This window comes from Cetorhinus maximus, chromosome 12, assembly GCF_964194155.1.
Source record: "Cetorhinus maximus chromosome 12, sCetMax3.hap1.1, whole genome shotgun sequence".
In the NCBI taxonomy this organism is placed as follows: Eukaryota; Metazoa; Chordata; class Chondrichthyes; order Lamniformes; family Cetorhinidae; genus Cetorhinus; species Cetorhinus maximus.
This window is the reverse complement of record NC_135890.1, coordinates 46,360,162-46,372,229: the sequence shown is the minus strand read 5'-3', so window position 1 is coordinate 46,372,229 and position 12,068 is coordinate 46,360,162.

Sequence of the window (12,068 nt, the reverse complement as noted above, 5' to 3'; positions counted from 1 at the left end):
CACCACAAATCAGAACATTGGAAGGTTCCTCTAGAGCGGTCAAGGCAAAGGAACCATTGCTTCAGCACCTCAATCATCTGCTTGATGATGTTTCTCATGATAGGCATGACTCTCATTATATGTATGTTGGCCACATGTGGTGGAGAGGAGGCAGGCATTAAGCGGATAGCCCTTGTTGTTCAGCAGCCACCCTTTGGTTTGAAATGGTGGCTGAAAGATTAAGGAACAGTGGACTGGGGTAGAATGAAAGCACCATGACTGCTCAAAATAATAAGCATTCATCTGCATCATGTGCTGAACATGGCCATCTGGCAACTGCACATTTAGCAAATGGCAACCTTTGCAGTTGTGATATATCTTAGCATTGAGATGTGCTGCACAAAAATCCACATGTTTGCAGTTGATGGCACCCAGCACAAAGGGGAAACCTGCTATCCTGGCAAAGCACTGGTGAGGTTGGGAGTTGTGGTGTGTTGGGGGGGGTGGGGGGGGGGGGGGCACGGTGGGTGCTTGGGCAGGTGCTCCTTCCTGCTTTTGAATCATTGTTCAACTGTGCGATGTTAAGAGAGGATGGTAACTGGAGCAGTGACTTCCAAAATGGTACTGTAACACCAAATCAGTCAAATCAGTGTAATGTTATTATCAATTACCCATCATTATTTACCTAAACCTCCTTTGTTCGGTTTCCACCATTCTCAGCAAAGACTTCACATTCTGGAAAGGAATCTAATCATACCACTGGTAGATTACGCAGTGTAAGAATGCAAGACTACTCCTTATAGGCCATGTGAGTAAGCAAGGTGTATAACTGATTCTCATAGACTCATAGATGTTTACAGCACAGGAGGAGGCTGTCAGCCCAATGTCTGCACTAGTCAACAAAAATCTAACTACACTAATCCCATTTTCCAGCACTTGGCCCATAGCCCTGGAGGCATGGCAACGCAAATGTATATCTAAACACTTCGTAAATGTTATGAGACATGTTTCAGGCAGTGAGTTCCATTCTCCCACAACCCTCTGGGTGAAAATATTTCTCCTCAACTCCCCTCTTAGCCTTCTACCTCTTACCTTAAATCTATGCTCCCTGGTTATTGACCCCTCTATTAATGGAAAAAGTGCCTTCCTATCCACCCTATCTATGCCCCTCATAATCTTATACACCTCTATCAGAACCCCTCTCAATCTTTGCTGCTCCAAGGAAAACAACCCCAGCCAATCCAATCTTTCCTCATAGCTCAGACCCTCCAGCCCAGGCAGCATCCTGGTAAATCTCCTCTGCACCCTCTCCAGTGCACTCACATCCTTCCTTTAATGACCAGAACAGCACACAGTACTCCAGTTGTGGCCTAACCAGTGTTAGATTCTAAAAGTTGTTTGTGAATTGTGCAGATATCCTTTCACACAGTTGATGGTTCAGAAAAGGTGAGAGGTAATCAGGGAGATTCATGCCTCTATTATTCTTACAGAATGTGCACAGGGAATGGTACCTTCACTTATGGGGTCATTTCATGTGGTTTTTCTGCAGTGTGTTTGTGGAGTGCTAGAGGTTTGACTGACTGTCCCTGCAACCTCTCTCCAAACAGCATTTGTACTATTCTCATAAGCGCTTACTCTTCTCATTTCCCAGGAGTCCATCCTTTCAGTACAACACCTCCTTTGCAGCTGCAGCACAACTTGCTTTCTCTCTATCTCAGCAGCAGTAAGCCAATTTCTGCTGTAAACCACTCATATGTTATACATGAGTGACAGCCCAGGAACAGGATGGTGAGAGGGCGCACAGAACTCCCGCTTGAGGAAGCCCACCCCACTTACTTACTGATATCAGTGCTTTAAAATACAGGTTACATTTTTCACTTTCAGGCAACCTTCCCGGACAGCAGTTTGTGCTCCATTTCTTGAAGGACAGGTCAGTCTTACGGGGTTAATTGCTCACCTTCAGCAAAAAGTGAAAGCTTCAGCTACAGTGTTATCTCCACCCACACTGGGATTCTTGCCAACTTACAACTAAACTTTCTGGACTTATGTAAGTGGGGTGTCACCTTATGGAATAAGTGTACATTGCATTATCAGGCAAGCTGAAACCCTGTATGAACATCCCTTCATTTAGATTTGAAGACTGTTAAACACAATGATAGGTTTCTATCTGTTACACACTGACTGACCAGTTTTATTTTTTATTGTTGTTCGTCATGCATATTCAGGTTTATGTGCTTTAAAGTATTTCATTTCTCTTTAAGATATTGTTCAGATATACAGCCCGGTTCACACTGTAGCGTTCCATCCTGCCATCCCCAGTGGAGGGGTCCCTACGCAGGAGTCCCCCCCTTTGTCGTCGGGAATTTGGCATGGAGGGTGTTGGATGCAACAAGTGGCTAAGGTGGCCCATGGACTCCCAGGCCGCTTGCCTTTTCTGAAATTTGTGGAGTCCGTGTTCCACGTTTACATAGGCTGTATGAGGTTGCAAACGTTCCTTTATTATTCGAAAGGGGTGCTCCTCAATTTTTGGCTGTACTTCGGCTCCACGCTCCTGATCTTTGGCCACCTGATGCGAGGTTGGGGAGCGGGTTGCAAATCGGAGGGCAGGCCATGAACAGGCCCAGACAGCGGGCCGTGGAGGGAGACATTAGACCCTTCTGCCTTCCTCTCTTCCACGGCTACGTTAATGCTCGGGTGTCTCTGGAGAGAGAGCAATTAGTGTCTACTTGAGGCCTTCAGTGACGAGGGGGCCTCACAGGGAGTGGAGTGCATCATCAGACCCAAAAAACAGATTTCAACTTAACTTGATAATTTTCCTTTGAAAGTTTTGTTTTCTGCTATGGTGTCCCTTTAAGGGGCTTTCAATTAGTTAATTCATTTATATTTGTTTTATAAAAGAGTATACTGCCCAATTCACCCCGGTTACTTCATCCCCTTATTCCTTTGATGTTTCAGATGTTAAAGTGCAATTGGCACTGTGTTTTTAGAAGATGTGATTTGTGTGTTGAGTTTACAGTTTTATAAGACTCAATTACTAAAAGCACTGTTTGTGCCTTAATTATCACAGAGTGATTTCCACATGTTGACTGGAAAAGTCACCACCTGTTTGCACATGCCAGGAAACCACAAGAACAGATGACTCTAATATGCCATTTACATTCGACACTAAGCAATTCTTAAAGGAAGTGCTTTCTGTGATCTGAAAACTCCAATGGTGCGAGGGGCACACACTTCCTCTGTTTAGGACTTTCTTCAGAACCCCTTGAAGTCACACAGTAAACTTCCCTTATAGTGATGCATTATATATAAGAACCTTATAAACTTTGCAACCTCTAATTTTTGACCAGGATTACGCAAGAGGCAGTAGTGGCACCATCAGCCTCAGGAACAAGCATATTTACATCATAAAGAGAGTTCTTCTTTAAAAGGATGAAATGCTAAATCAAAATTTTAAAATGAAATGATAGTTTCTTACACAGATACAAAAAGTCTTCAGTTCATCGCAGTGCTTTTATGCTCTTGTTTGTTTTCATTGCTTGGCAGCATTAGAGGCTATTGGAGAAAAACAAGTGACAGACCCATTCTGGTCATCATCAGCTCAAAATAAGGACTCAGTCAGATAAAGGTCCAATCAGCTCAGCTCCAAGAGGTATAGGCCATCCATCACTCACCAATAATTTCAAGTTCTCAAGATATGGGAAGTATAAGGGCTAAATCTGCAGTCAGCCACTTCTGTCACAGAGCCTGATCACAGAGAGTGAGTGCACGACTCGTGTCTCCTGCCACTCATTCATTCATTTCCTGACGGGTATTCCCTGTGAGGGCTACCCCCATGCTGGCAGAGTGCTGCCACAGAGTTAGCCCCTATACTTGAAGAATTTACTTTGACTTGAAAAGTAAAATTACAGCAGACTCCCCAGTGCGCCAAGTATTAATATGTTCAAGGAAAATGAAAGTCACTTTCCCATTCAGCCCAAATGATTCAAAAATAACTCTTATGCCTTCACACCCTCCTTCAGTCATTTTTAAGTTCCCCGCAGCTACAACCTGCAAGTGTGGAGTTCTACGCACCGGAAATGCACATTGAGTGTTTAGAACATAAGAAATAGGAGCACAAGTAGACCATATGGCTCATTAAGCCTGCCCTGCCTTTCAATACGCTCATGGTTGATCTTGGGCTTCACCTCCACTTTCCTGCCCACTCCCCATATCCCTTGATTACCTGAGAGACCAAAAATCTGTCTACCCCAGCCTTAAATATATTCAACAATGGAGCATCCACAACCCTCTGGGGCAGAGAATTCCAAAGATTCACAACCCTTTGAGTGAAGTAATTTCCCCTCATCTCAACCCTAAATGATCAGCCCCTTATCCTGAGACTGTGCCCCTGCATTTTAGATTCCCCAACTAGCAGAAACAATCTCTCAGTGTCTATCTATCAAGCCCCTTCAGGATCTTGTACATTTCAATGAGATCATCTCTCATTCTTCTAAACTCCAGAGAAAATAGACCCTGCAATTTGCTCAACCTCTCATCATAGGACAACCCCCTCATCACAGGGACCGATATAGTGAACCTTCGCTGTACCATGTCCAATGCAAGTATATATTTTCTTAAAAGTGGAGACCAAAACTGCACACTACTCCAGATGTGGTCTCACCAAAATCCTGTATAACTCTAGCAAGGCTTCTTTATTCCTGTACTCCAATCCTCTTGCAGTAAAAAACAAACATGTTATTTGCCTTCCTAATTGCTTGCTGTAGCTGTATGTTAACTTTTTGTGTTCCTTGTGCCAGCACGCCCAAGCCTCTCACCTTTTAAAAAATATTCAACTCTTCCATTCTTTCAGCCAAAGTGAATAACTTTACACTTCCCTACATTATAATCCATCTGCCATCTTGTAGCTCACTCACTTAACCTGTCTGTATCTTTTTGCAGCCTCTTTGTGTCCTCCCTTACCTTTCCACCTAGCTTTGTATCATCCGCAAACTTAGATACGTTACTCACCATCTCTTCATCAAAGTTATTTCGATCAGTTGCTCACTGTTTTCCTAACTTCACAATTCCAGTCAGTGCTCAGCAGACTCTTCAGGGTTATACATGATCCATGCAGATGATGACGCTGAAACTGTTTTTAACAGGTTCTGTGAGGTTAGAATCTGTATGATGGAGCAAAGGCAGGGATTCACATTAGCTTCATTAGCAGCATGCCCCTGTAACCTCATCCAGCCCTAAGATCCTCCAAAATGTCTGCACTCCTCAATATCTGGCCTCTTGCACGTCCTTGATAATAATCACTTCACCATTGGTGGCTGTGCCTTCAGCTGCTGAGGCCCTAAGCTCCAGAACTCCCTCCCTAAAGTTCTCCATCTCTCTACTTCTCTATCCTCCTTTAACTGAGCTTTTGATCATTTCCTCTCAGAGCCCCTTATGTGACTCGGTATCAAATTTTGCTTGGTTATGCTCCTGTGTAGTGCCTTGGGATGTTTTAATGCATTCAAGATGTTATATAAATGTAATTTTTTAATTCATTCACAGGATATGGGCTTCACTGGCTGGGCCAGCATTTATTGCCCATCCTTAGTTGCCCTCAAGAAGGTGGTGGTGAGCTGCCTTCTTGAACCGCTGCAGGCCCTATGGTGTAGGTACACCCACAGTGCTGTTAGGAAGGGAGTTCCAGGATTTTTACCTGGTGACAGATGTTGTTGTTGAATAATATGAGCCCTAGTTTCTAGGCCTATAGTGCTTATTCTTTTCTTTGTGGGGAAAAAATACAAGTCTTATAAGATAAGGACTTGTTGGAAGTTTGTCAATTTTATATCATGGGTTCTGTCTTACAATCTCAGTCAGAGTTGTATAACCTGCTCCAATCCACCTCAGTTTATAGAACTGAATGTTGTCAGTTTGGATTACAAAAATGCAGCTTGGATCTTACCCAATCCAGATAGCTCAAGAGAAGCTTAGCTCTATAAATGTATAATCGGGAAGAATCTTCCCGTTGGCAAGCGGGGGCGGGGCTCACTCACCGACTCGTAAAATGACACGCGGTGACGTCAGGCAGGTGTCCTGACATCACCACGCATCATTTAGATTGTCAGTTGTCAGCTGCGTGCCCTCCGAACTGTCAAAGGCCTATTAAGGCCATTAAAAAATTAATTAAAGTTGTTAAGAATGTTGCCTGTCCAACCTTAAGGTTGACGGGCAGGCGAAGAGCCCAGGTGGCCTTCGCGTTTTTCATGAAACCTCATCCACGGGCGGGATGAGTTTTCATGAAGGGTTTCTTATTTAAATAAGAATTTTTGAAAAAGTTAATGGACATGTCCCAGCTCATGTGACAGTTTCACACGAGGGGACATGTCCTTTAAATTTTTTTCACCTTTACTAAATATTCCAGAACTTAAACTGATCTCCCTGAGCCACCTCCATGCCTCAGGGAGTTTCTGTGCTTTTTCGAACGCATGCAGGCCCTGACTCAGGGGATCCCCCCCCCCTCCTGCCAGTACAGGGAGTGCTCAGCGCTTCCGAGTGCACGTCACGCTGGGCAGGCCTTAATTGGCCCGCCCACGTAAAATGGCAGCACACACCCAATCGGGGTCGCCAATCAGGTTCACGCCCGCTCCCGCACAACTCCCCCCCTCCGACAGGAGGAAACTTTTTCCTATCGGTTTTACAACGCCTCATTTCAGTTTGTTTTCTTTATTCATTTTACTTAAGCCAGGAAATTACATCTAATGTATTTTTTATTCTTTCACGGAATCTGAGCATCACTAGCTAGGCCAGCATTTGTTGCCCATCCCTAATTGCCCTTGAGAAGGTGGTAATGAGCTGCCACTTGAACTGCTGCGGTCCATGTGGTGTAGGTGCACCCACAGTGCTGTTAGGGAGGGAGTTCCAGGATTTTGATTCAGTGACATTGAAGGAAAAGTGATATATTTCCAAGTCAGGATGGAGTGTGGCTTGGAGTGGAACTTGTGGGTTATGGTGTTCCCATGCATTTGCTACCTTTGTCCTCCTACGTGGTAGAGGTCATGGGTTTGGGAGGTGCTCTCGAAGGAGCCTTGATGAGTTGCTTCAGTGCACCTTGTAGATGGTACACACTGCTGCCACTGTGCATTGGTGGCGGAGGAAGTGGATGTTGAAGGTGGTGGATGGGGTGTCAGTCAAGTGGGTTGCTTTGCCCTGGATAGTGTTGAGCTTCTCGAGTGTTGTTAAAGCTGCATTCATCCAGGCAAGTGAAGAGTCGTCCAACACACTCTTGACTTGTGCTTTGTAGATGGTGGACAGGCTTTGGGGAGTCAGGAGGTGAGTTACTCATTGTAGGATTCCTAGCATCTGACCTACTCTTGTAGCCACAGTATTTATATGGCTAGTCCAGTTCAGTTTCTGGATAATGGTAACCCCCAGAATATTGATATTGGGGGATTCAGTGATGGTAATGCCATTGAATGACAAGGTGAGATGGCTAGATTCTCTCTTGTTGGAGATGGTCATGGCCTGGCACTTGTGTGGTACGAATGTTATTTGCTACTTGTCAGCTGAAGCCTGAAAGTGCAGGTCTTGCTGCATATTGACATGGACTGTTTCAGTACCTGAGGAGTCACAAATGGTGCTGAACATTGGGCATTCATCAGCGAACATCCACACTTCTGACCTTATAATAGATGGAAGGTTATTGATGAGGAAGCTGAAGATGGTTGGGCCTAGGAGACAACTTTGAGGAACTCCTGCAGCAATGTTCCGGGGCTGAGATGTATTGCTCCAACCAGTGGAGAGTCTTCCCCCTGATTCCCAATGACTTCAGTTTATCTAGGGCTCTGTGATCCCACAATCGGTCAAATGCTGCCTTGATGTTGAGGGCAGCCACTCTCACCTCACCTCTTGAGTTCCATTCTTTTGTCCATATTTGAACCAAGGCTGTAATGAAGTCAGAAGCCGAGCAAATCTGGTGGAACCCAAACTGAGCAGGTTATTTCTGGAGTGCCACTGGATAGCACTATTGATGACACCCCCCATTACCCTGCTGATGATCGAGAGTAGACTGATGAGGTGGTAACTGGGCGGGTTGGATTTTTAAAAATTCATTCATGGGGTGTGGGCTTCGCTGGCTGGGCCAGCATTTATTACCCATCCCTAGTTGCCCTTGAGAAAGTGGTGGTGAGCTTGAACAGCTGCAGTCCGGGTGGTGTGGGTACACCCACAGTGCTGTTAGGAAGGGAGTTCCAGGATTTTGACCTAGCGACAATGAAGGAACGGCAATATATTTCCAAGTCAAGATGGTGAGCGAGTTGGCGGAGAACTTCCAGGTGGTGGTGTTCCTATCTATCTTCTGCCCTTGTCCTTATTTGTGGGTTTGGAAGGTGCTGTCTAAGGAGCCTTGGTGAATTCCTGTAGTGCATCTCGTAGATGGTACACACTGCTGCTACTGTGCATCAGTGGTGGAGCAAGTGGGTGGAGGGAGTTCCACTTTTTGTGGACAGGACATACCTGGGCAATTTTCCACATTGCCAAGTAGCTGCCAGTGTTGTGACTGTATTGGAACAGTCATGTACAGGCATGGCTAGTCCTGGAGCACAAATCTTCAGCACTACTGCCGACATGTTATCAAGGCCTGTAGCCTTTGCAGTATCCAGTGCCTTCAGCCATTTCTTGATATCACATGGAGTGAATCAATTTGGCTGAACATTGGCACCTGCGATGTTGGGGACCCCCGGAGGAGGTTGAGATGGATCATCCACTCAGCACTTCCGGCTGAAGATGGTTATGAATGCTTCAACCTTATCTTTTGTACTGGTGGTGCTGGGCTCCCCCATCATTGAGGATGGGGATATTTGTGGCGCCTCCCCTTCCAGTGAGTTTTTGTAATTGTCCACCACCATTCACAACTGGATGCAGCAAGACTGCAGAGCTTTGATCTGAGGTGTTCCTTGTGGGATCAATTAGCTCTGCCTGTCACATGCTATTTCCTCTGTTTGGCACCGAATGTCATCCTGTGCTGTCGCTTCACCACGTTTGCATTTAACATTTAACAATGTTTAGTGCTGCTGCTGGCATGCTGTCCTGAACTCAGGGAGAATTTCTAATCAGAGGATTCATTCTCAACAGGGTAAAGTGAGGGGATGAGAAATCTTAACCTTTGCGATCTCGGCCAGGTTTGAATGCTTGGGCCATCTGCCTAGCACAGGGTGCTATTGGGAGCCTTACCAAGGCTATTTTCTTGTGTTCTGCCACCAACTTCCACATCTGTTCCGAGGTCCAGTGGTTATTGTACACAGAGATGACCACACTTGCTATCACCTGACGGATATGCTGCATAGTTGTCCACTGGAGAAGGTAGCCTGATGCAGCAAAAAGAACAATTCCTACCAGATCCATCTTGCACAGCTGTACTTTCACGTTGGCATCCATCTGAGAGAGAGGCTTAGGGAGCTCAGCTCCTACTGCACCTCATCACTTTCCTAGTCATGGGGGCTAGAATTTCTGAAGCATTCTCCCAATCTTCCACAATAACTTTGGCCATTTATATTGTTCCCCTGGGGCTTAAGGACCTCCCTCCACATTTCCGTCAGGACAGCCCCACGCAATTTCTAGGTGTATCTTTGCTGCCTTCACTTTTTTTTGCTTCCTCGATTGCCTTGGCTCCCCTCCCTTCACCTAATATTTCAGCAACCACATTCATCCAGTTACTTTGAAGAAGAAATCGAATCGCACCTGAGTATTCAGATGCATGGTATCAGCCCAGAACGTGAGCCTCTCTTGTTTCTTTTCAGATACTGACAGACCTATTGCAAGTTTGACAGGATTTTTTTTTTGTCTTCATCACTAACTTGATATCTGAGGCACTGTGAAATAAAGCAGCTGAATTGATTGTGGGTTTCATGCATCAGCATCATAATCATGTATTACTGCAACCTTTCCTTCTGGAACTGATATTATAATTGTACACATGTATACAAGACAGAAAACATTCTTCTCGGAGTTGTGATGAGGTGCAGTAAGAAGCCAGCTAGACAAAGGTATGCACTTGTTTCCAGCAAAATGTCTAGCATTTTGTGAGAGTTTCCTTTCAGTTTGTTTAGCTCATTGGCTTTGATTTTCCTTTAAGGTCAGAAACGTGCTGGGGCAGAATTTCTGCCGTCAGCGTGACCCCACTCTAACCCTGTGCTATATTTGTTGCTCATCCTCATTATAGAATCCAGTATGGGCACCCAGGACTATTAATGGGAAGCTAAGAGTGCGACAAAATTTAACTGGCTGCACAGATTAAAGGTACCGAGGTAATAGCAAGGAGTGAGGAATTTGAAAAATGTCAGAATGTGCCATAAAAGATGTGAATGTAGATCTTCCAAATTTTCTAACTGCTTCCTACAGATATGTTGGGTCAGAAAAGGGAAATCCTAGGGACCAAGGGAAAGAAGCCAAAACAAAGGCATGACCCACGCACAGTGAAAGAAGGTGGCCTTGGCAGTTGGTCTCATTTCCATCAATCCCCCACATGGCAGCTCATTGCCAGAAAATTTCAATTACCTTACTAGGAAATGCCATGTTAATGGGAGGCAGTCAGACCTTGCAGCAATGCCCGTTTCACATTCCCACACAACTCCCCCTCACTGTGTACAACTTCTGTCACAGCTTACTAATGTTCAGGAGGTACACCCAATACCCTTTGGACCCATTTATTTTGACACTAAGGCTCCGCTCATCAGCAGTGTGGAGGTGGCTTTGGAGAAGCCAGGGGAATTGTGAATTGTGCGTGTTGGCTCTTCTACCCAACAGATTCCCACCTCCAACCTTTCTGTGGGGGGTTTGAGACTCATATCAGCTATTCACTCGGCTGCAGAGGGTAGCAATTAAATGCCCACTTATGGGCAAATTGGTGATGCCATTGGGAGCTTACCCGGAGAGGATTGGCACTCTCCAACTCAGGTCAAAGCCCAACAGGTGACTGAAAGTAGCCACCTGGAAACAGCCTGGTGGCAGAGTGAGGACCCCTTTAATTCCACCTCCACTGAAGCAGTGGGTGTGACAAGGCTACAACTGCACCTGGAGGCTATACTGTCGGGGGGCTCCCCCTCCACAATTATTACCAGGTAACTGTGGCTACAGTTTATTTGTAACCATTTCAAAGTTTTCAGGTGGTGCCTCATCTTGAGGTGCCTTCACAGTCCCCACCTCCAACAGCAGTGCTCGCCTCTCCCGGCGGGACTGCAGGCCACCTAGAGCCTCAGGTGTCTCCATTGTCCCTCCCTGCACAGCCTGCCCGCCATCCTTAACTGAACAGCAAACATAGGCACAGCATGTTAACTGGCCGCCTCCATGAAGACCACACACGTGGCCAGACCTTTGAAACCATCAGAGTCAGGACCAGGGCTACTTTTAAAAAGTAAAGCAGTAGGATTTGGCCCTCAGAGTCCCCTCAATCACAGCTGAATGGAAAGGGAAGCAGTGAAAATCTCCCATGACATGTAGGAGCACATTCTCTAGGCATTCAAAGAAATTCAGGCTGTGGTAACGCCGACAGCCATTGGCAATGCGTGCCCACCTGGTCTTGTTCCTGCAAATGTCAGCACCAACCTGCTGTGAAACTCTGTGCAGGATTTAGGGGTGGGGATGTGGGTGGGTGGGGTGGGAGGGGGGTGAGGGAAGCGGCCACACACTTGGAAAAGCTTGTCAAAAGTGAGCATTCTTCTGCAGCTGAGACCGCTCAGCTGCAGCCCCATTGAGATGCTCAGAGTCGGGCCTCTGAAGCTTTTCTGCCCACTCAAGCAAAGCAAAAGCATGAAAGTGCCACCAAATGTTCCAGAACTTTTCACCCCTCGAGCACAGACTGCAAATTAATGTGCGTTTTAGGTGGCTGCAGATCAATTGGCCGACAGCTGTAGAATCCCCTTGTGAAAGGAGACCATGGCGTAGGCACTGGTGAAGGCACTCACAGCCCCTTGTAATGTCTTTATTAAGGTTTGGACTAGTCTCCCCCATGGTTCAAGCTAACAGGGCAGCCTTGTAGTGTGGGTTAGGAGAATGTCTGTGCCTGAGCTGAGAGCACAGCATGCAGTCCAGTGGCCGCAGCTGCGTCAATCGGTCAAGTGGAG